The sequence below is a fragment of the Cyanistes caeruleus genome, chromosome 3 (assembly GCF_971803275.1).
Source record: "Cyanistes caeruleus chromosome 3, bCyaCae1.hap1.1, whole genome shotgun sequence".
Lineage (NCBI taxonomy): Eukaryota > Metazoa > Chordata > Aves > Passeriformes > Paridae > Cyanistes > Cyanistes caeruleus.
The window spans coordinates 12,934,054-12,955,854 of NC_141703.1; positions in this window are offsets into that span (position 1 = coordinate 12,934,054).

Genomic DNA, 21,801 nt, shown 5'->3' on the forward strand with positions numbered 1-21,801 from the left:
ATGTATATATATACATATATATATATATATATATATATATATATATATATATGTATATATGTATATAATTGAGGATTTCTCTCTGATTTCCACCAAGCTATTGAACACTGTGTATTGACTTTGGCTGAATCAGTTGTAAGGTGCAAGAAACAACCACAGTAAGAGACACAATGCTGAGGATCCAACATTCACACTACACTTGTTCTGGGACTTCTGCTTCAGAATATCTGAAACCAATGTCCACAGACTGGGTGTGTGTTAGTAGAATGAGCACACAAGTGCACCATCTGACTGTTTTTTCTGAAAGGAGCCCATTTCTTTGAACCTGCTCTTAAATGTGTGAACAAAAACATACTACATATAGTTGATCAGATTTGTTTCAAAAGCACACTCCAGATCCAAGTTAAAATAATAATGTAGACGCAGACTTTGCAACCAAGATGTGGTTGGGTTTGGGGAGCTGGGCAGAATTCAAATGCTGTCTGCCTGTTTTCCAGAGAAAAGCCAGTCATACATACTCCATGTCTGCTCCACTTATTTCATTTATCAGCTCTCCACTCAGCATAGTCTGCTCACTGAAATGGGTGAAATCTTATTTAACTGCTGAAGGATTTAACCATTTTACTTGGGTAAAAAGCATATTGGTACCAATCTAGTACTTTATGAGGAGGAATGAGATGCAAAGAAACTAGTAACAGAAAACACAGTTAGGAACATAGAGAAAATGAAAATGTATAATATTTACATAGATTCCACTGCTGAATGCAGAATCCTAAACTATCTGCTTGATAAAACTGACTAAAAATTTTTGATTCATTTCTTCCAAGTAAAAAAAACTGACTGAAAATACATTTCATCAGGAAACTTTGCATTCTTTTCTAATACACCCTTGAAAAGCATCAAAATAAAAATTTCAGTGATCAAAACAAAACACAAATTCTCATCTTTAAAATTTCCCCCAAACCATTTGTAGATAGCTCAAAAAAAATGAAAACAAGAAAAAAATTAAAACTTTTAAAAAAGAGCCTCTGGGGGTTTTGCAGCTGTAATCACATAAAAAACTGTGATTAAGAAATTACATGTTTGAGGCTGAAAATGCAAATGCTTCATATTTGTCTAAATCATAACTTCAAATGACATTGCAGTGTTCTTGCTATTTTATGCAGTACTTATGTTACTGAGTCAGTTTTTCCTGTCTTTTTTCTTTCTCTAATTTTTAACAGCCTTTTATTTCCTGCTCTTGCTTTGTAAGGTAAAACTTTCATTGCTTTCTTCTGAAAAGAGACTGCAAGATGTTCTTAGTAATCAAGTGTAATGGGCCATGTTCTCTGAACACTTAGAGATGGAACTAGCACAAAAAGAAATAAAAAACAATGGCAGAAAAGGCTGATCAGCCTCAGCCAAACCATGGATGAGTCAGCTGGGACCAGTGAAATACTCTCCAAATCTACAATCAGCTATGTCCAAGGGAGGGCACACCAAGAACCAAAGTAAAGGGAGAACCTGCTTCCTCATGTGATCACATATATTCAGATTACTCCTTTCATTTTCAGGAAATTGAAAGCAGTGTAAAACAATACAGTCAGAATTTTAAATTTTTTTCCTCTGCTTTTGTACCACAGTAGCACAAATACATTCCCCAACTTATCCGGCCACCATGCTTGAAATCTAATCTCTAAGGTTTTGGCCCATTTTTTAAGTACTGGATTCTTGACTCAGTAGGCCTCAATACTCTCAGTGTCTGTTTTCTTTGAGGGAACCCTGGTCCTAAAAGTGAAGGTTTGTTGAGGAAACTTACTGCGCAAAAATCTGGCAAACAGAGTAGAAAAAACACAAAAGCAGTAAGTGCTGAATGCAGTCCTGATCTCTGCTTAACAGCAGAGTTCTTCCCTGACTCTTTCTGTGTTTGCCTCTCCTTCCACACACACTCCAGGTGAGAGCCATGGAGATCTGGTCCTTGAAGTCATCTACAATTTTGTTGGCCCCTTGTTTGTGTCCTTCTGGAACAGAAATCTAACTAGTACTCTTGTTCTGCACTTAACTTTTGGATAAAAACTCACATTTCTGGGCAGACTTTTTGGTGTAAGATATCTTTTAGGCTCTCAATTTATTGCTATCAAATGTTACAAAGCAATCTCAGTGTTTTGTCAACTGTAGATGGCACAAAACAAGCTCAGTAAAATATTGCTTTACTCAGGCATGATGAAAGACTCTGGTCCTCCTCTCTTCCATTTACTGTCACAGACATCACATAAATGAGCAGTTAAAGGATATTCTGAGCAAGCCTGTCTTGATACTTCAGATATCACAGAAGAGAATTCTTTAAGCATGGCCTTTTTTGCTTAATTTTTTTTTCAATTCATAGATAATACACACACCAAGTTTTTTTTAAAAAAAGGCTTATATTAATTTTTACAGTAATATGTATTTATTTATATGTACACTTGCTACTCTGCAAGCATAGACAAGAAGTACTCTGCAAGCATACCATTTAATTGGTGGGGCTTAGATTACATTCTGGATCTATTTTAAATGCTCTTGGGGAAGTTCTGTGCTTGTGAGCACATTGGCAGGCAAAAAGTCTGGGTTGTTTTGGTTTTTTTTATTCTTATCACCTACAGCATTGATGTCTTTATTTTATTACTCAGGGACATAAGTAGGAATTAAACCATGCTTCCTTGTTTTCATGTCAAGTATGAAATGATAACTCACCTCAGGGCCTGGCAAGGTCATGGAGCAGATCGTCCTGGAATCTGTGCTGAGGCACATGGAAAATAAAGAGGTCATTGATGTCAGCAAACATGGCTTCACTAAGGGCAAATCTTGCCTGAAAAAGTTGGTGACTGTATAACAGGGTTACAGCAGTGGTGGATGTGGGAAGAGCAGCTGACATCTCTACCTGGACTTGTGCAAAGCATCTGACACTGTCCCACACATCATCCTAGTCTCTAAACTGGAGAGACCTGTGTCTGATGGAGCACTGGGTGGAGGACTCAGTGGATGAAGAATGGTCACACTCAAAGGGTTGTGACAGCGGTTTCACATCCAAATAGAAACCAATGACAAGTGGTGTTCCCCAGAGATCAGTATTAGGACCAGCAATTTTTAACATTTTTCTCAGTAACGTGGAGAGTGGGACCAAGGCCACCCTCAGCAAGTTTGCTAACGACACCAAGCTGTGTGGTTTGGTTGACATGCTGGAGAGCAGGGATGCCAGCCAGAGGGACCTTGACAGCCTGGAGACGTGGCTCTGTGCAAACATACTGAAGTTCAATAAGGCTGAGGGAAGGTCCTGTGGGAATGCAGGTCAGGGATCAGGCAGTGCAGTGCAGCAATGGCTGCAGCCTGTCAAGACAAAAGATGCTCTTTGCAGGGTGCTGTGCTTGAAGTAGGGCTCCTTCCTTGGAGCACACCTCCCTGTTTGGAGCAAACCACAGTGAGGTTTTTTGGGAGCAGCGCTGGATTATGTCCTATCACCCGGGGTGGGTGATTCCCACACCTCTCCAGCTCTCCCAGTTATAGCTGAACTCCTACAGTTCTTGCTAGCACAGGTATCTCTGTGCACACCATCCCACTGGTAACCAGAATTAGAGAGCACATATTACCTATGTGGATGGGGAGATGCACATGGTAAGAAGTGCTGAGCACCTCAGTGTCCCATGTCTTCAGCACAGAGAGTGCAGTGAGTGACACATTTTAATAGGCTGGGCCTGAAATATAACTATTTCTACAATATCAAGCTTAAAACTAGTTTATTTGCTGGGGTTAGCAGCTGGAGGACCATTTTACTCTGTCCCTCTGAAGTTCTCTCTTCTAGCCTCGTGCTTTTTGTTGTAATAGTGATCATGAATACAGGCTCTGACACAGCCTAAGCCTCTAATCACCAGCTAAAATGTTGTGTGGTTGAAGAGGTGCAGGATCAGTACAGTAGGCACAGACCTCAATGAAAGGACAAGACGATACAGAACAGATTGCTTTTATTATACCTCTTATTAGCTTGACTCAACCAGCTCCAACTCCTTTCCAAGACAAAATTTCCCATAGTTACAGGTTCCTCAATTAATGTCAAACTGATGGCAAATTGTGTAAATACATTTTGGTGATTGAAATCTGTGACAATTCATCCTTAGTATGAAGATTTCACACCATAGGAAAATAAAAAAATCCAGTCAAAGAATTCACAGAATAAATCTATTAATTAATTTCACTGAGTTTGTAGCTAATAAAGTGAATGTCAGGCATCACTGGGTCTTTGGTCTGAGAGCTAAAGTTATGTGCAATGCAGGCTTTCTCTTTGTAAAATCATTTTAATCACTTTAACACTGTATTTTTTAAGGCAATGTATGCTATGCAGTCAGCCTCAATGATAAAGAATGAAGGTCAATAAAGTATCTCTCTTACTAAATAGCAAAAAGACCTATATTAAAAGAGAAAGGTGGGGGAAAAACAGGAGTTCATAACTCTGAAAAGAGAAGGAAAGGACAAGGCTAAAAGAGCAACAGACTTTTTTTTTTTTTTTTGCAACCTCTGTGTGTGTCCCTGTGTGCATGCATATCCACCAAAGGACTTGTGAGGAAGCCACTGGCACTTTTGAGAGCATGGGATGAGTCCAGTAACAAAGAGAGCAGAAAAATAAAACACACCAAAAAAATTGCATTAAAACTATCCGAGAGGACTGGGATACAAGCCAGACATAAATGATGTGTGAGAATGGATAAATATTGAAGAAAAATAGCATAATATCAAAACAGGTTAGCATCAAATTAATTTGAAAACTTTCAGAAGTAGGAAAGTGTTACTCCAGACCTTTCAAATCAGTGGACAAGTGATGGAGGCACAGAGAAAGCAAAGAAAAGGATTTAGGAATTATTCAGTCTGAGGAGATTTTCTCAGGTCATTCTGCTTAGTATTTTGTTCTGTCTTATGGGCTGTTGGTTTATTGTTACAGTTTTTCTTTTTCCAAAAGTCTCTGTACTCTTTTCTCTTACAGATTTATGCAAAACTGTGACAGCAAGGCTTTCCCAGTGGACAGCACACACGAGGTCTGTGCGTGCATGACGATGCAAGCCTTGTACAGAACTGTGCTGTACAGTCCTCCCTCTGCACAGATGTGCAGGACACAGCACCAAAAGAAAGAGAAAAAGAAAGAGTAAATGGTAACCTTCCTTTCAGAAGTCCTTTGTGTGCTGTCACCTGCAGTTTTATTAATGAGTGTAACTGGCTGTATTCAAACACAATGCTGTAAAATTTAATTGGGCCAACATAGTGAGAGCTAACTGGAGCTGTTTCCAGTCATGTATAATTACATGAAGCTCATACTTCAATAATTAGTGTGGCAAAATGAAATTATTCTGCAATTAGAGAAGTTCTCATTTCACCTTTCCTGTCATGGATCCTCATTTAATTTAGATTCTTATTTACTGACAGTCCCATTCCATTAGATAAGGCATTCCCTCACCTACCAGGACATCTGAAATGAGGCAATACGTCCAATAAGACCTAAGAAACTGTGGGTTCTCCTAAGAATTTTGGCTCCAGTTTTTCTAACCAGTAGAAGAGCCAAGTGATAGAAGCACTTGCTATTGGTAAAAAGCAGAATCCTTCTCAAGGCTGCAAGGCCCATGGCACTCCCTGGCACACACCAAGCTCCCATCAGAATCTATTGCCTCCTTCTCACACCACAGCCAGGAACTCCTTATTCCTTTTTCCAGAGCCCAGGCTTTAAGAGAAGACATAGAATAGTAATTAACACCTCCTTGGATACCAGGAGCAGACACCTGCTATATGACATTGAAAGACATGGAAAATTTGCCCTCTGCAGCCGCACTGTGAGTCCATTGTGGTCATTGGCTCCATCTGGCTGAGCAGGAGCACACGGTGACTCTGTGACACAGGCTGACACAGTTAACACCCCGGCTTCATCCTCACCCCAGCTCTCAGGAGCATCTTCATCAGCAGCATCCCTTCCACTGCCAAAATGTCACCACACTCAGTGATGTGCTCCTGCCTTCCCAGCACTGCCACTGCTCTTCTGCCAGCCTGGGCACTTCTTCCCCAGCTCTCTATGACCTTTCCAACCAGTACCTATTTTCCTAACCTAGCTTTACAAAGTAACACAAGATAAATAACTGTTATCTTTCATGCCAGCTAACATTTAACATTCTTCTTTCCTTCTCCAAGACATTAAACAGAGAATTAGCAAGTCCAAATAACACTCGAAATATTTCCCAAACAGGAGAGGAATTAGAACTTTGAAAGTGGGATAAGACTATGCTCAGAATTTCTGAGAAAATAAAGATACTTTAAATCACATAAACACTAAGTGATTTGCTGCTCCATAACTTAAAACCGTTCTGGAAACACAGAAGGATAGTTGGTTGTATTTTATTTTATCCGTTCATGTATAAAAACTTCAGAGGACAAGCCTAGATGACATCAGCTATTTATATGTACAATCTTCCCTCCAAACTTGCACTATTCAAACCATGGAAACCAGCAACAGAGAAAGCAATATTCATTCCTCTGATCACAGAACTCAATTAAAAAAAAACTCTTGGTAGTGGGTGAGCCAAATTAAAGACATTTACTATCCTAGTACTCCTCTCAATCTTTATTGCTAAGAGGAATGATAAAGGATATAGAAGTTTGGGGCTGGTTTTTGGTTGCTAAGAGAGTTAATATCATAATTATATACATAAGCCCCTTCGATCGACAGACACCAATTTGTTATTTCTTCCCTTCATGAACTTTTTGAAATGAGAAGGGATTATCACTGCATTGAGTGTGCCTGCAACAGGAGATTTAGGGAAACAGTGCTGCCAGCTTTGGCAAAGGCATTTTGCTGAAGGAGAGCACAGTGCAGCAGGAGTTATCTCATCACCCCAAATGTCTTTTTATTGGATGTATTCTCAATGGGTAATATGTGATTAATAGGTATTATTTCCTTATATCAGACAGTAACATTTCATGGAGAGTGACTGCACATCAATAGAGGCCTATAAAACATGATTATAGACAGTCTATCAGCCCAGGAGGCATTAGAAACTGATAAACCACTAGAAAGGTCTATTTATTATTAATTTTTACAGCACTTACAAATGAAACCTTGAAATAAAGCATGACTTCCATCACAGGATGTTAATCACTATCAGAATTAAGATCCAACAAAGATCTTCATGGATGATAGTGCTTTGGAATTTTTATCTGCTGAAAGTCCCGAGTTTAATTTTAGTCTTGTCACAGAAAAGATACTACCAGTCACTGTTGCATGTTCATGGTGAATAAATCATACTATGCCTGGCAGAACTTCTGTAATTTCTTTGTCATAGAGTTTAATACTGAATATAAAACACAGTTCTGTTGAGCTATCAAGTATGACTTAATAGAACATTACTGCTTTTATTGAAAATTATTTCTTTTGCTAATTGCTTTTCATTAAATTTTTATTATCAGTAAGGGAACATTACACTCTTCTAATAAAACAAAAGAAATCTTATTTTCCTGTCTTGATTTTACAACCATTTAGATCAATTCAAACAAGTCCCCTTTTCCTCTGACAAAGATGAAGTTGCATCTCCAAAGCCAGTTGTGTAATGAGCCAATGAATAAACTGATGCAAGTCATGAGCAGATCAATGAGATTCTGATTCACAAGAAATGCCAAAGTAAAATCAAGAAGATATTTTTTAAAGAAGAAAAAAGCTTCCCAATATGATGTGCAAGTTTGCTGCCGCACTTCTGAAGTCAGCAAGCAATTGGTAATCAGCAGGCCAAGAACAGTTTTCAAAAATTGTTGTGCTCCAGAAACAATACTTCATTTACTTCTATATTGGTCATGTCTCTGTTGCTGATATTACAAGACAGATTTTTTCATTTCAGTGCCTCATACGATGAAGCACTTGGTGTATGGCTATACTAAAGGGCATGGACAGAAAACTGACTGGCATCATTAGAGAGCAGGACTAGCAGAAAATGTGTAGACTTAAATTACATTTGCAATTTGTCCATTGTACCCTTGAATCTTCAGAACTGCATACACTGTTGTGAATTGTGAGAAAGTGAGAGGCTACAGAAATTGGTATTCAGCCAGCCAGCTTTAAGACATGGGGTTTAGACCTTCTCAGCTACAGAAGTACGAGGAGAGGTAACACACTGATAGATCCACAGAAGATGTGTTCCCAAAGAGGTAAGTCATGACTGGGGGAAAGTCCTGGCCAGAAGTAAGAGTGGGTCCCATATCAAGAAATGATAAGAACTGTGATTTTCAGTCTTGCTGTGCCTTGAGCATGTAGGCTTTTTATGTGACACTAGCTGTGAGAAATAGGCAAGGACAGCCTGTTCTGTGGGACCACACTTGGATATCCTTCTTTCCTTTGAGCAATAGAAAGACTCCTTTTTCTTCTCTCATTTTTAGCTTATGCAAAGAAGGCCCAATTCCAGCTGCTATAGGGAGAGTATGGAGAGTTGGTTTACTCCCACTGCTCTTCACCTGAATCTTTAGGGCATATGAATGTATTTTGGCAGAATTGTATTCCAGTTCACTTGTCTTCAAAAGGAAAAATGTCCATTTAAACCATTTCACCTTCTGAGATTCAACTGCAAAAGAAGTCCATATGTCAGGTGTGCCCTCCCCCAGCATGGGCATTTCTGCATGTGCATTGTCCATCTGACTGCCAACCACAAGGTTTTTGAGAGAAACTGTCTTTGTCTGAAGGGAAGACAGAAAAGACAGGCTTCTCTGGGAACTTCAGTGTGTTTTAAATGTGTAAATCCCAATCTAGCAGGTTGAAATCTTTCTGAAAGATTGTGAATCATCATAGTCTGCTTGTTGTTTTGATTCACACCAAAACTGAAGTGTCTGAATTCCTTGGATTTAGCTCTAAGCCAGCCTTCATTAATTACGGAGCTGATGTAGTTGTGATACATGCTAAAGGTAGACAAGAGAAGTGTGTTTTAACAATTAGACTTGTCTGCTCTTCAAACAGAATTATCTCTGAAGGGGATTTACCAGTGAATTTGACTGCTTCCTATGTAAAATCAATAACCACAATCTAGTCCCTAATAGGCTTTCTGAAGTCTCTACTTCTTCTCTTTTTAAGGGTATAAACATGGTGATTTTTTCCCCTTGAATTGTACAATAGTAGCTTGCTAGCTTCACAGTCCAGTTATTTTTTGGAATTTCTAATTCATTTGATTCAAATTGGAAATGGAGATGTCATTAAGGTTGAGTGAAGGTTTCTTAAGGACTAGATAAACAATTGCAGAGTGATGAATAATTTCTGAGAAAAGTAAATAAACTGTGTTGTAAGAAAGAGATTGTTTCATTTCTACTAACATTAACAATTTAAAGTTTGCAAGTGATTAATGTTCCAGGAGATTAGTGAAAGCTCAGTAGTGTTCAGCAGTCTGTGGGTAAGTGCATTTTGATTTCTTTCTGTGGTAGAAAATGTGTGAATACATTCAGCAGCTCATTGTCCATTTATACACTTACTACAATTCTCACCAACTGTGCTCACAATTATTGTTCTCTTTGTCATTTGAATTTATGGCTCCTTTTTACCATTTCCTCTTTTATGATGTCTTAGATGTGGTTTCTCAGGTGCATAAATATCTTAAATTAAATATTAAAAATATGCCCTAATATGTAATATGTAACAATTGCCTTAACTGTCAGAGCAATTACACTTTAATGTGCTTTACACCTGTGGGTTTTTTAACAACAAACTTAGTTGAATACATTATCAATGAAAAGTCTGCTAGCATGTTTTAAACTGTTCTCTTTTATGGTTTCTATTATAGCTCGGTATACTCTAACTAGTCTAACCATTCAGGTGGATGTTTGAATGTGAATTTTCCTAATACATCATAATTATAGAACCACTAAATAATGTTTTGATCTCCCACCGTGAAAATAATATACAGTCTTCCTGATTTCTTGTTTCTTACACATTTACTCACAATATATAATTAAGATTGAACAAAATAGAGGCACATCTATTTCTGTTTATTATATTTTAACTGAAAACTTGTGAGAGGACTATGTTTGAACACTGCATGCAGTGGCATATCTAGAGTAAGGCAACTTTTTCTAATGGCAGTGGTAGTAAGATGGCATTAAACCATAAGCAGTGTTAAGAGCAGGAAAAGACAGCTGGATCAAAAGTTAATGAAATTTTTTGCATTATTCTACCAGTATTTCCAAGATTTTCACATGCATAATACCCTGTTTCAGAACATTTATCTTCAGTGTTTGTCCCTTGAACAAAAACATATTATTTATTAAAACCACTTTTCCCAATAATATACCCCACAGAGTAAATATTACTAATAGGTTGTAATTCTAGCTGATTTTCCTACAGGGTTCCATTTCCCAAAAACAGTCACACTTATCATGTGACTAAAATGACAAAATGTGCCCTACTGAGGCCTCATTCTTATGGTTTGAATCATTCTCCACGGTGAACTAATTTAGCACTATTTATTGCAGAAAGCCTGATACAATCCCTTTTGTGACTTCTGAAAACTTCCATAGAGAAGATCTGATTTCGCTTTATGTTTTTACAAAATTCTGTAACTCCAGGACTCCTGTTACACACAGCTGTGCCAAGATGTATTCCTTTTTCTGTTTGATTCTGCCTCTTTTTTCTACATCAATGTGACGGTCCATATATATATATATTTTTTTTTTTTAATGGATATAAACAAGTGTATATTTAGAATTAAATGAGTCTTTACTTGAATTGATGCCACTTTCACTGATATATCTTTCCTTATCTTTAACCATCATAAGAATATACTTCCATTTACATTTTAAAAAACCTATATGTGAATGCAACAAATTTACTCCTTCTCAAAATTTTTAAACAGAGAAAACAACCTTGTTTGATCACTAACTCATTTTCTTCATGCTTCATAAAGCTTTGTTCAGCATAAAGAATTTCAACATCCTATGTTACACCATGGAACAGATTTTGTGTGTTTCTCATCTTCTATTTTAAACAATTACTTTCTTAGCTAATTAGCTGTTACTTCTCATATCCTTTCTTGAAAAAAAAATCAAACTTAAACAAGTTCTGTGATTATTTTTCTTTCTAGGGAGATGTATATATATGTACAAATATACATATATATATATATGTATTTGTGTTTATATCTTTTGTGTGTGTGTGTGTCTGCATATGCACATAAAATACCTGAACTCAATCAGTTTCTAAATTTTTCCTAGTATAAGGTACTGTATTTCAGGACTATTCAGGTAAATATGATCACAGAATCACAGAATAAACCGAGTTGAAAAGGACCCATCAGAACCATCAAGTCCAAATCCCAGCCATGCACAACACCATCCCCAAGAGTCACTCCATGAGCATTGTCCAAACACTTCTTGAGCTCTGTCAGGCTTGGTGCTGCGACCACTTTCCTGGAGAGCCTGTTCCAGTGCCCAACCACCCTCTGGATGTATAACTTCGGGACAGGTTTAGATTAAAAATGAATTCCTGTCCCAACGCTGACATTCCATGAAGGAATCTGGAGAGGCCGATGACCACAGGGAAAGGCAGACTCTCTGCATATATGGTGAGTGGTAACACTGTGTGATAAAACTTGCATATTATTCCATTTAGCTGAAATCATGTTGGGCTGAGAAAATAACATCCTTTTGGTATAAACAAAAACTCCTTGAAGAGATTGCCAAGCCTTGAGTGCTTCAACTGAGACCCAAGTAAAGATTCTTTAACTGAAGCATTGGCAGTCGATTTTTAAAGGTAGCTGAGAGGTAGGAGTCTGCAGTTCTAAAAACATGTTTTACAACTCTTGAAATATTCTTTTAAAGTATATATAACTTCATATATAAATATGTGTGAGTCTCTTACTGACAAATATTTCTGAAGTCAAAAGATTTTTTTCATGAAGACATGATGTGGGCTTGCTTCACCTGCGCTTGTTGTGAAACAGATTTGACTACCAGAATATCAAATGGAAAAACAGGCAGACCTGTTCAGAGCTGACTTAAAATACATAAAATTAAATGGAAATCAAGAAGGCTTGAAGAGGTGTAGAGGTGGGTTAAACTGACCCTGAGAACTGAGCAATAGTAGCTATTAAGACAGGATTGGTGCTCAGAAACAGCAAAGTCAGCAGATAAAATATGTGGAATTAAATTTTTGGTCTGATATTTTTTAAGCAATAAGTGAAAAGAACTTTCCCTTTCTTGTGTATAAAAAGTTGTACTTTTTTTTTCCTTTAATTTACTTTCTAAGAGTTTAGTCTGCAAGTCTTCAAACTGAATCAAAGGAAAAATATATTGACATGAATATGGATAAAAATACAGATAATGTGGCAGATACAAATGAAGTGTTAGAAAGACAGAGAGAGGTTTAGGGATAGCTAGAGGTAAAACCCTAATATAAAATGGCATCATCACCAGAGGCAAAGAAATCCTTATCCCATCCTAGTGATCAGATCACAGCCTTAAAAACACGTTCAGTTTTGGTCCCTGCTACACAAAAAGATGTGGACATAGCAGTCAGAGTCCAGAGAAAGGCCACAAAGACAACCAAAGGACAGGCAGGCCTGCTGTATGAGCAGAGGCTGAGATCTGGGTTTGCTCAGCCCTGAGAAAAGGCGGCTTAGGGGAAAACTTGTCACCATGCTCTCATACTCACAGGGTGGCTACCAAGGTAGAAACTTCCACTTTTACACATAGTCCCAGGGAAAAGGCAAAGGGTAATAGGTACCAGTCACTCCTGGGGTTATTTTTACTGGACATAAGAGGAAAAATTTTCCCAATGAACAGTCAGTCATCAGAATAATCTCCCCAAGGAAGTGGAGGATTTCCCAAATGCTGGATTCTTTTCAAATTCAGCTAGATAGGGTGACTAGCCATCTTTCTAGACCATTCTTTTGCTGAGAAATGTTGGACCAGAAAATTCTCGAGGTATTTTCGAGCTTGGTACTCTATGATTCCATGATTCTATGATACATTTGTCCCAAGAAGCATTAAGATCAAGAGAGGGAAGCCAAACATGGTACTGCACAAAAGCGTAGGACTGGATTATTTTATGCTTCTACCATGGGAAACCCCAAATTCTGCTTCCCCAATGAAACTGCTTCCTGGTTAGCACTATAGGTCAGATTGTGAGCCAATTCCTGTTTTTCACTTGTGGGGGACAACTGAAAAGGAATAAGTACTTCATTACTTACTGCATCACAGTAAATGTTTTTCTTTTCCCTACTTTGTGAATTATTCTCATTAGAGATGAACAAGGGAGTTCCACATATTTTGATCTGTAAGTAAAAAGTGTCACCGTCGTTTGTGAAATTAATGATTGAACATAATGAAAAAAAAATAGTAAAAAGAATTGAAAGAAAGTCAGGTATAGAGTGCCCTCTTTTGGGCAAAAGGGGGCAAGGACGTGAAAGAAGCCAAAGATGGTTTTTTTTAAATATTGTAGTCACAATTTCACAGAACCTTGAAGGCAAATTCATGCTTTATTCATCTAAAAGCTAAAATGCTGACTAGGATGAGCACCCCAGTTAGTTAGAGATCAGCTACTCACCAAATATCAGCTTGTAAATTCAAACACAGTCATGCCACAGTACAGGAGGGGAATTATAAAAACAAGACCTGAGCAAGCACTGCAAAAATGAGAGAAAGGAAGGTCAGCAAAACCAGCAGTAAAGCAACTTTCCTCAGCAGAGAACAAAATAACACTTACAGTGTCTTAGAGGTGTTAAAGAATTTTGTACTTAGATATATGCCACCATAACCTATAAACACTTTTTCAAAGGTTTTAGACTTCAACGTTACCAATTAGTTTGAGCTCTCCAGGATCTTGTCAAGCTTAAAGATAGGAGTTATGTTTCATTGGTTGTGAAGACTGTCAAGGAAAGATTAAGTACTATGATCAAGATATTTGTCAAGGCAGCTGTCACATGTCCAATCTTACTGCTGTCAGGATTAATTGAGAAAAGGCAGTCATTCCTCCCCATGGAGAGATGAGCAAAAGTTGTGGAGACTCACAGCTGTCATGAGTTTATTTCCATGCACCCTGTTCCTGGTCAGTGACTCGTGAGATAAGAAAAAGTTTCATTTTCTTGGTATCACATGTGTCTCTCCCAGCATCCATGTGCTCCAGCAGGATGGGCTTTAAATAATTGCTTCTAATGGCAGGGGTTCAGAAAGAGACACGTGTTACTAAAATACAGGTCTAGCACTATTGTAAGACATTTGCTGCACTTGAAAGTTGTCCTTGACACTGGGCTTTTAACATGAACTATGAGTGAGGAAACAAAATAAACGGTTGAATAAACATAATACAAAATTAATATGTTAGATTAAAAATATATCATCCTGGATCCAGAACCCTGATAGAGGTAAAGGCTGCTCCATGTCCCATGGCTCAATTTAAAGTGAGGCTAAAGATATATTCCCAGGAGAAACATGCACACACCAAACACACACACACCCCCATATATATATATATATATACACACCTGTGTGTTTCTGTGTGTCAGCGGGTGGTCTTAGTCTGCCAAATATCTCTCCCTTGATCTCAGCTTCCTCAGCTACTGGAACCCAGACATATGAAACCCCAAAGCTGTAATCCCACTCCAGTTCCTAGTGCAAATCGTCATGCACACATATGAACACACACACACAGAGCTGGCACTTCCCAGGTCCCAATAACCATCCATCCTCCTGTGCCCTAAGCTTTAGCTTTGAGATACTCAGGCACTCTTGCACTGATAGTTGGCCCTTAGAGACCCCCTTGCTCCCAGGCCGCTTCACCTGCTCAGCAGCTTGGTGTTCACTGTTGGTGACACACCCACACTCCCTACAGCCACGGACACACAGCTGCTCCAGCCCAGGACCTGACTCCAGTCACTGCACTCACACCTCCGTGCACACACATATATACACAGAACAAGGAGTCACTGATCCAGGAAACAAGACAGCACAGGGCATGGCCAAGACGCACAGGCTGACCAACCCACAACTTACGTACAACAAGCCCTTCTGTGTTGCATACCCCTCAAATTTCCCCTTGTAGTTCCTCCCCCCAAATCTTGTGAGATGCCAGATTGCCTTTCCCCATCACACAAAGGGTTTTGCCCCTAGTCAGAAGCCCTCAGTCCAAAACGTGATTCTAAGTGCTGCTCCCATGGTAATAGACTTCACACCTGGACACCAGGGCTGAGCCTTGCCAGGGCAGCCCTAGGAGAGGCCCAGACAGGTAGTAGTTCCTAAGAAATCTTCAGTCCAGGCCCACTCCTACATTCCAATGTGCCCCTGTGCTCCTCTGGGTTTGTGAAAGCGGGTCTAGGGTGGGCTAATGGCTCCTGGATTGAGCCTGGCAGCAGCTGGGCTGTAGCATCAGGTGGAGATGGTAAGGTGATGCTACCTTCCCAAAAGCACATCCAGGGAGGAAGGTGTCTGGGCAGGCACACACACACACACACACACGCACACAAGCAGGCCATGGAGAGATGAGCAATGGCAGAAAGCCAGGAAGGGTCTCTGTATACAGAGTTCAGTGGGGTTTATTGCGGCAATTCACCGACAGGTCCCAGGAGCAAAAGCAAGGAACAGTGCAGGATCCAGGCATATATATGGGTTTGAGGGGATGGATCTGAGGGTCAGGATCCAATAGAAACAGGGTAAAGTGGTGCATAGGTGGCGTCAGGGACAGCTAATGGGATAACAGGGGCAGAGGATTGCACCAAACTGGGGCCAATGGGGAAACAGGGAAGGGAGAACTTTCTAGGGGAAGGACATAGTAGGTAAAAAGGGGAGGGATGGCCCAGAGACTGGCTGGGTACTTATAACTGGGGTACAGTGACGTGGTGGCAAAGAATTATGGGAAAAGATTTCTTCCTCCTATTCTTTATGGGAAAAACCTTCTTTTTATGATTTAACTTAATACATTAGAGGCTTCCTTCCACAACATTATTGCCTTTGTCTCTAGAGCCTCCACATTGGGCAGGGTGCTATTTGGGCTCCCGCCACTGAATTTCTCTCTAAACCTTTATCACATCCCTGACAGCACACAGACATGCTGTTCTTCAGAAACTGCAGTTGCTATTTTAGATAGCACTAGCACCGAAGCCAGTGAGTGTTTGAGTGTGGACAGTTCCTTATGTGAATCCTGGCAGGAACCCAAAATATCCTTTTACTGCTCCCAAACTCAGAATGGGACTAGACACAGTAAAAGCCAGTTAACAAGAAGGCAGAGACTTGTCTGAGTCATAGCTATATCCTCAGAAATCTCCTCCTATGTCTTTTCTTCTACAACTCTCTGTCCCTCTCCCACTCCTTCACAGATCTGTCACCAAGTATTGACACAGTGTACGAAGTCCCCAGTTTGCCAGGTGCCTGGGGCACACTGGTTCACCAGCGCCCAGTACAGAGCACCAACACCTTGCTAAAACAGCTACAGTATTGCCCCAATGAAATAAGTAAACATAAAAGGCTGAGTAGTCTGGCTTAGCCTGCACTTAGCACAATTCATGTCTTGATTTACACATGTGAGATATATAGGATGACATGGGAAAATGTATCTGACAAAAAAAGAGCTGTTTCTCTTGCTCCACTCTGATTGACAGCTTGATCACTCCTCATTCAGAAAGGTGGAACTGAAGCACTAAAATGCCACCTGCAGTATAACAAATGTATTTATGTGATCTCCTCTGACAAGCAAGTTTGTGTAGACTCTCATACGCACCGAGCCAGCTCCTTCACCCACTAAAGTGATTAGGAGTCGATAGACTTTAAATGCTCATTCATGGTAGTAGCTGTGCTGCATAATAATCTACTGCAGGAGAAAAAAAATAAGGACTGTTTGTAGCTTTCGAATGTTATTTACTAACAAAACAGTCATATTTTCTGTAACAACTGCCACTTCATTGGGTGCATATGTTCTTGATTCAAAACTGAAGCAGATTGAACTCAACACCATATGGTGTGATGTGAACTTATGTGTTTTTTTACCATTTTAAAACAGCAGTTGTATTGCAGAAAGTGGGTTTTATTCTCTGATGCATCTTAGGTTCAGAGAACATTTCACCCAATAGTTTTGAATCCCCTTCTTTGTCTTAGTTTGATTTCCAAATATCAACTTAAGCCTTTGCTCTGCCAGACAAACCCTGTCAAAGGCATACTGTTTGGAGGAGGAAAGAAGGGTACAGTTACCAAAACAACTGGTATGCATAGAACTGTAGCAGTTTGTTTTGTAGTCATTCCTTTCCTGGTTTGTGCCCACAGCAAAGTGACATCTGCACAAATGTACTAAGCAGTCCCTATTTTCAGGATGTGCTAAACTAATAATTCAGTCCTAATGAATATGTCATTGGAATCTAGCAGCCTGTTTAGATTACTGCTTCCGCTATTACAGAGGAATTGAAGGCAGAAGAGATAAGATTTTAATTTGCAATGAATAAATATCATGTTAATGGCATGGAAATGGCAGTGGGTTGGGGACTGTAGAGTGAATGTATAGATTTCCTCTGTTCTCCAAGAGCTCTGAAAACACAGATATAAATATCCTTTCTTCATTTATCATAAGGTTTATACTTAGTGTTGGCAAAAAAGTAAAAATATATTTTTAACATTTTCAGTTAGTGCTGTGCTAGATTAGTCTTAAGTATTATGCAGTGTGCCTGAAAAACTGCTGCTTTTGAAAGAATGAGCAAGCCAAGCAAACTGAAATATCCAGAATGAAAATTAGTTGGGACTGTGAGTCAGTACCTGCAGTCAGTTCCAATGTGGTAGTGAAGAGTGGGCCATTGTTTGCTCTCTTCATTTTTGTAGATAGTCATGCACCCTTTATGCTTCAAATTCTGTTATTGAAAACAGTTTCACAAACCCAGAAAACAATTTCTACAGCATTGCAATCCACTAGTCATCCTCAGACCAATTTGGAAAAATCTTATTTAAATAATTTATGATTAACTAAATAGTAAAATGACGAATAAGACAAATCTCTGGAGGTCTGTGACTTCAGCACAGGAGCACATTTCCTGAGTAAATACAATGTAAATATATATAAATATGAGACATCTTTATGGGACATATGAGACACAATCTCTCCCCTGCAGAGACTCCCTTCCCCCTGACACAAGCAAGGAGTTGGTACAGAATGACCTCTGTGTCTTGGCCATGCCCCTCCTGCTACTGCAAAAATTAACGCTGTCCTGGCCAGATCCAGGACACTGGCTTAGTCTATCCCATGGCCTCCAGAAAAACCTGAAGTTATTCAGAAATATTTATTCCATGGACACGTGTTTTTGGTCACTTCTTTCATGCTCAGTCCAAGCACGTTTTGGTCATAACTAAAATTTTAGAATACAGTCTTTGTTTCTCTTTGCTATTAGTATGAAAGGCTGAGATACAGGAGAAAGCGAAGACCAGTGGAAAAAAAAGAAATTAACTTATCTCCAGATGGGGTTAAAAAATTTCCCATTTTGAAATGTCACAAAATTATAGCACTAAAATCACTCATAAACAAAACACAAAGGTGCCATCCATCAGCGCAAGGTGTTTACATTGCTTTATTTTTACTTCACTGCCCAAGCATTAAATCCAAGGTTTGTTCAGTAATTTCTAACAAGAATTTTACAAGATCTTATAGCTTTAAACAACCATCACAAATAAATACCAAACTGATTTATGCAGAATTCATTCTTTCAATGTTTATAATTTTTTTAAGTTCTCTTAACAAATTTTGTTCTAACTTAAATTTCGGTAAAGTTGTATATATAAAATTATCTTCGTGGGCATTTGTGCTGGAGAAGCAAAATGTAAGTACAGCACAGGCATCTGTCATTCAGACAGGGGTTGCTTTCAGCTTGCCTCTGATCTAACCTCACATTGTTTTTAATGTTCAACTGTCACATCATAAAGGACTTGTATATAAGAGAGGGATTAGACAGAAAGGGCAAGTAGGACACAGGTAATTGACCAGATGTGAGAAGCTTGTCTGCTGAATTTAAAGAACTAAGAATAAAACATCACTGCTCTTCAGTGGAAATCTGGAAGGGGAAAGCAATAGACTGTGGTTTGAACAAAACAATCAGCTTTCCAGTGAAGGACACAGGGCTACTTTTTACTGATAAACCTTCAGGGGATTTTATAAGACAATAAGCCTGACTGTGCCCTTCTGTGTTTAAAAAAAAAATACAGGTACTCGAAATAAAGTGAGTTAAACCAGGTGTATTTCTAGTTAGTAAGTATGCTGTTGTAGTAATTGGGGTAGTATGTAGTAATTGTAGTAGTACTGATAGGAAAAATACTGTCTGAAATTAAAGGATATTTTTTCCCATTATGGAAAGAATAAATAACTTTCCTAGGAAATTTTTTTAACTCTTTTGAAATTTCAAAATTCCTTTGAAAAAATTAGCTACCCAGCATTTTTCTCTTCACTTTGAGTTTTTTTTGGCTGGCTGGTCATTTTTTAATTTTGGTTGCAATATTTGACTGGATCAATTCCTGTTCAATACCTGCATCACATACAGCTATAGCTGAATTTGGTGGAAGCTCTGTATGCAGAACTTCGGTATAAGCAAGCATGAAAACTTCTCTTTAGGGCCAGTAGGCCCTATCCCTTACTGGTTTTAGCTCAGTCATGTATCTACATTGACTCCTAGCTCAGGCAGGAAATAGGTCTTAAAGTAACTGACTAAAATTTATCTGCTTTTCTGAGGTTCCAAAGCCTTTGGTATTTTGAGAGACAAGGCCCTGCTTCACATATAGAACCACAGCTCACAGGTAAGGCTGTAATTATCGTGGAGTCTGAGAGATGCTTCTGTTACCAAGGACATATCTGCAGATATGTTACACTTTTATTTCCGAAATGTCATGCTGTGGGTGGTTGACTGAGTATGGAGGCCTTGATTTAGAAGAGAATTTAAAAATGTCAGTCAAGTAGGCACTAGGTCTTTATAAAATACCAGGCCCCTGGCTACTGAGATAAAGACCAAGTTCTATTCACTGGGCTATGTGAGTAGAAAAGGAATAAATAAACAGGAGTGGGGGTCTCCACTTCTGGAGATAAATGCACACACAGTGCTGTACAGTTGAACATGTTCTGGCTTTGGAATATCTGTATTGTTGCCGAGACCTGTGCCAATGTCTCTCCATAAAACAGGTCCATTGAATAAGAGAGATCTTTAAAACAACAGGTAGATACAAGGCAAGACCTAAGTCAAACAGGAAACTGCAACTATTGTGATAATAAATGGGAAGTGTTGTGTCTCCATTAAGCTTCTGTTACAGCAAAAGTAATTAGCAAAGCTGATTCCAATTTCTTTTCCCTCAGTACCATACCTGGACAGTTGAAGGAAGCCACAAAGGAAATTAAGGCATGATTCACATCCTAAGCAGAGACTGCTAATGCCATTTTAGATGTTCTAGGGCGTTCTGGCTGGCCTTCAGCTGCTAAACCAGCAGTACATCTATTTCCCTTCTTTCTCGAGTAATCTGTCAGCCCTGTTCAGATGTCAGGGATGCCCTCTGGCATCTCAGATAAAACTAAATGCCAATGTTTAGGTAACTCAGCTGAGTCCTTCAGATTAAAATTTGGCAGCCATGATCTATTTCAAAAAAGCACATATTTTCTCAAAGAAGAGAAACGAGAAGCAGCCAACATAAATACTTAACCCTTAAGAGGAACAGCTCACACTAAAAATAGTATATTCTAAAGCATTCAGTGCCAATCCAGCAATTTTACCATGAAATTGAACAGATTCTTAGTGATCCCACCCACTTCTAAAAATCCAACATTATATATACTCCAAACACCTCCCACACAAAATTTTACATCTATAAGCTGAAAAATCATTCCAACCCCCAAAAAAGTTTGGCCCAATCAGCCATTATCATAATCATGTGATCATGCCACATTTTTCACTATTTCACTATGAACATTCCACTGCTGCTGAGAACAACAGAGTATCTTGGAGTCAGATTAATTTCAATGATTATTTTTCACCAAAGACTATAAAGGGATTCAAAGTTTATCTGAAGAAACAAAATGGCTGCTCCTTTGCTAAGAATATTCATATGTTTGTTCAGAATGATCCCATCTGAAATCACTCAAAAACAGAAAATCAAAGAAAAATATCAGCTGAGTTAAAGCTATGATGCTTTTACTAATCATTTTCAGAGAATTATTTTATCAGTAACAAAAAATGGAATCAAGGGATTGATACTATAAAGCCTGTCAAATAAATGTAAAAAGGACATAAACCCCCAAAATAGATTTCACATAAAATCTCAGCATAAGATAAAATACAGCTTTTGGGCAAAAGGAGAGTCGTATCTCCAGCAACTTCCATAAATAATTCACTGCTAGCTTGTAAACAATAGAAAAGCACAGTATGAATGCCAAAGAGGGTCTTTATATGTCATAAAGCCACTCAAAAGTGCACTTGCTGCAGCAAGTCTGACTGTGAGCTTTGATGTGCTGGAAAAGAAACTGCTCTGCTGAGGTCATCAGTTAGTAGAAAACAATTTCCCTCATACAGAGAAGCAGACTTACTGCTGTGCTTCTGACACAGACAGATTGGATTCAAAAAAAACCCAAGACTGCATAATGTGGGCTTGCAGAGGGAAAGAAATCCTCTATACACATTCTAAATTACCAAAGCTGAAAGAAAATAAATCATCTTCCTTTAATGGCTATCAAAAGTTAACATGATAGTGTGGTGAGGTTTACACACTGGTGTAGTCACACTTAAATATGCAACTGGTTTGATTTGTGTCCTCTTTCTTAAGTAAACTGCTTCCATGGAGAACTTAAGCTGCTCT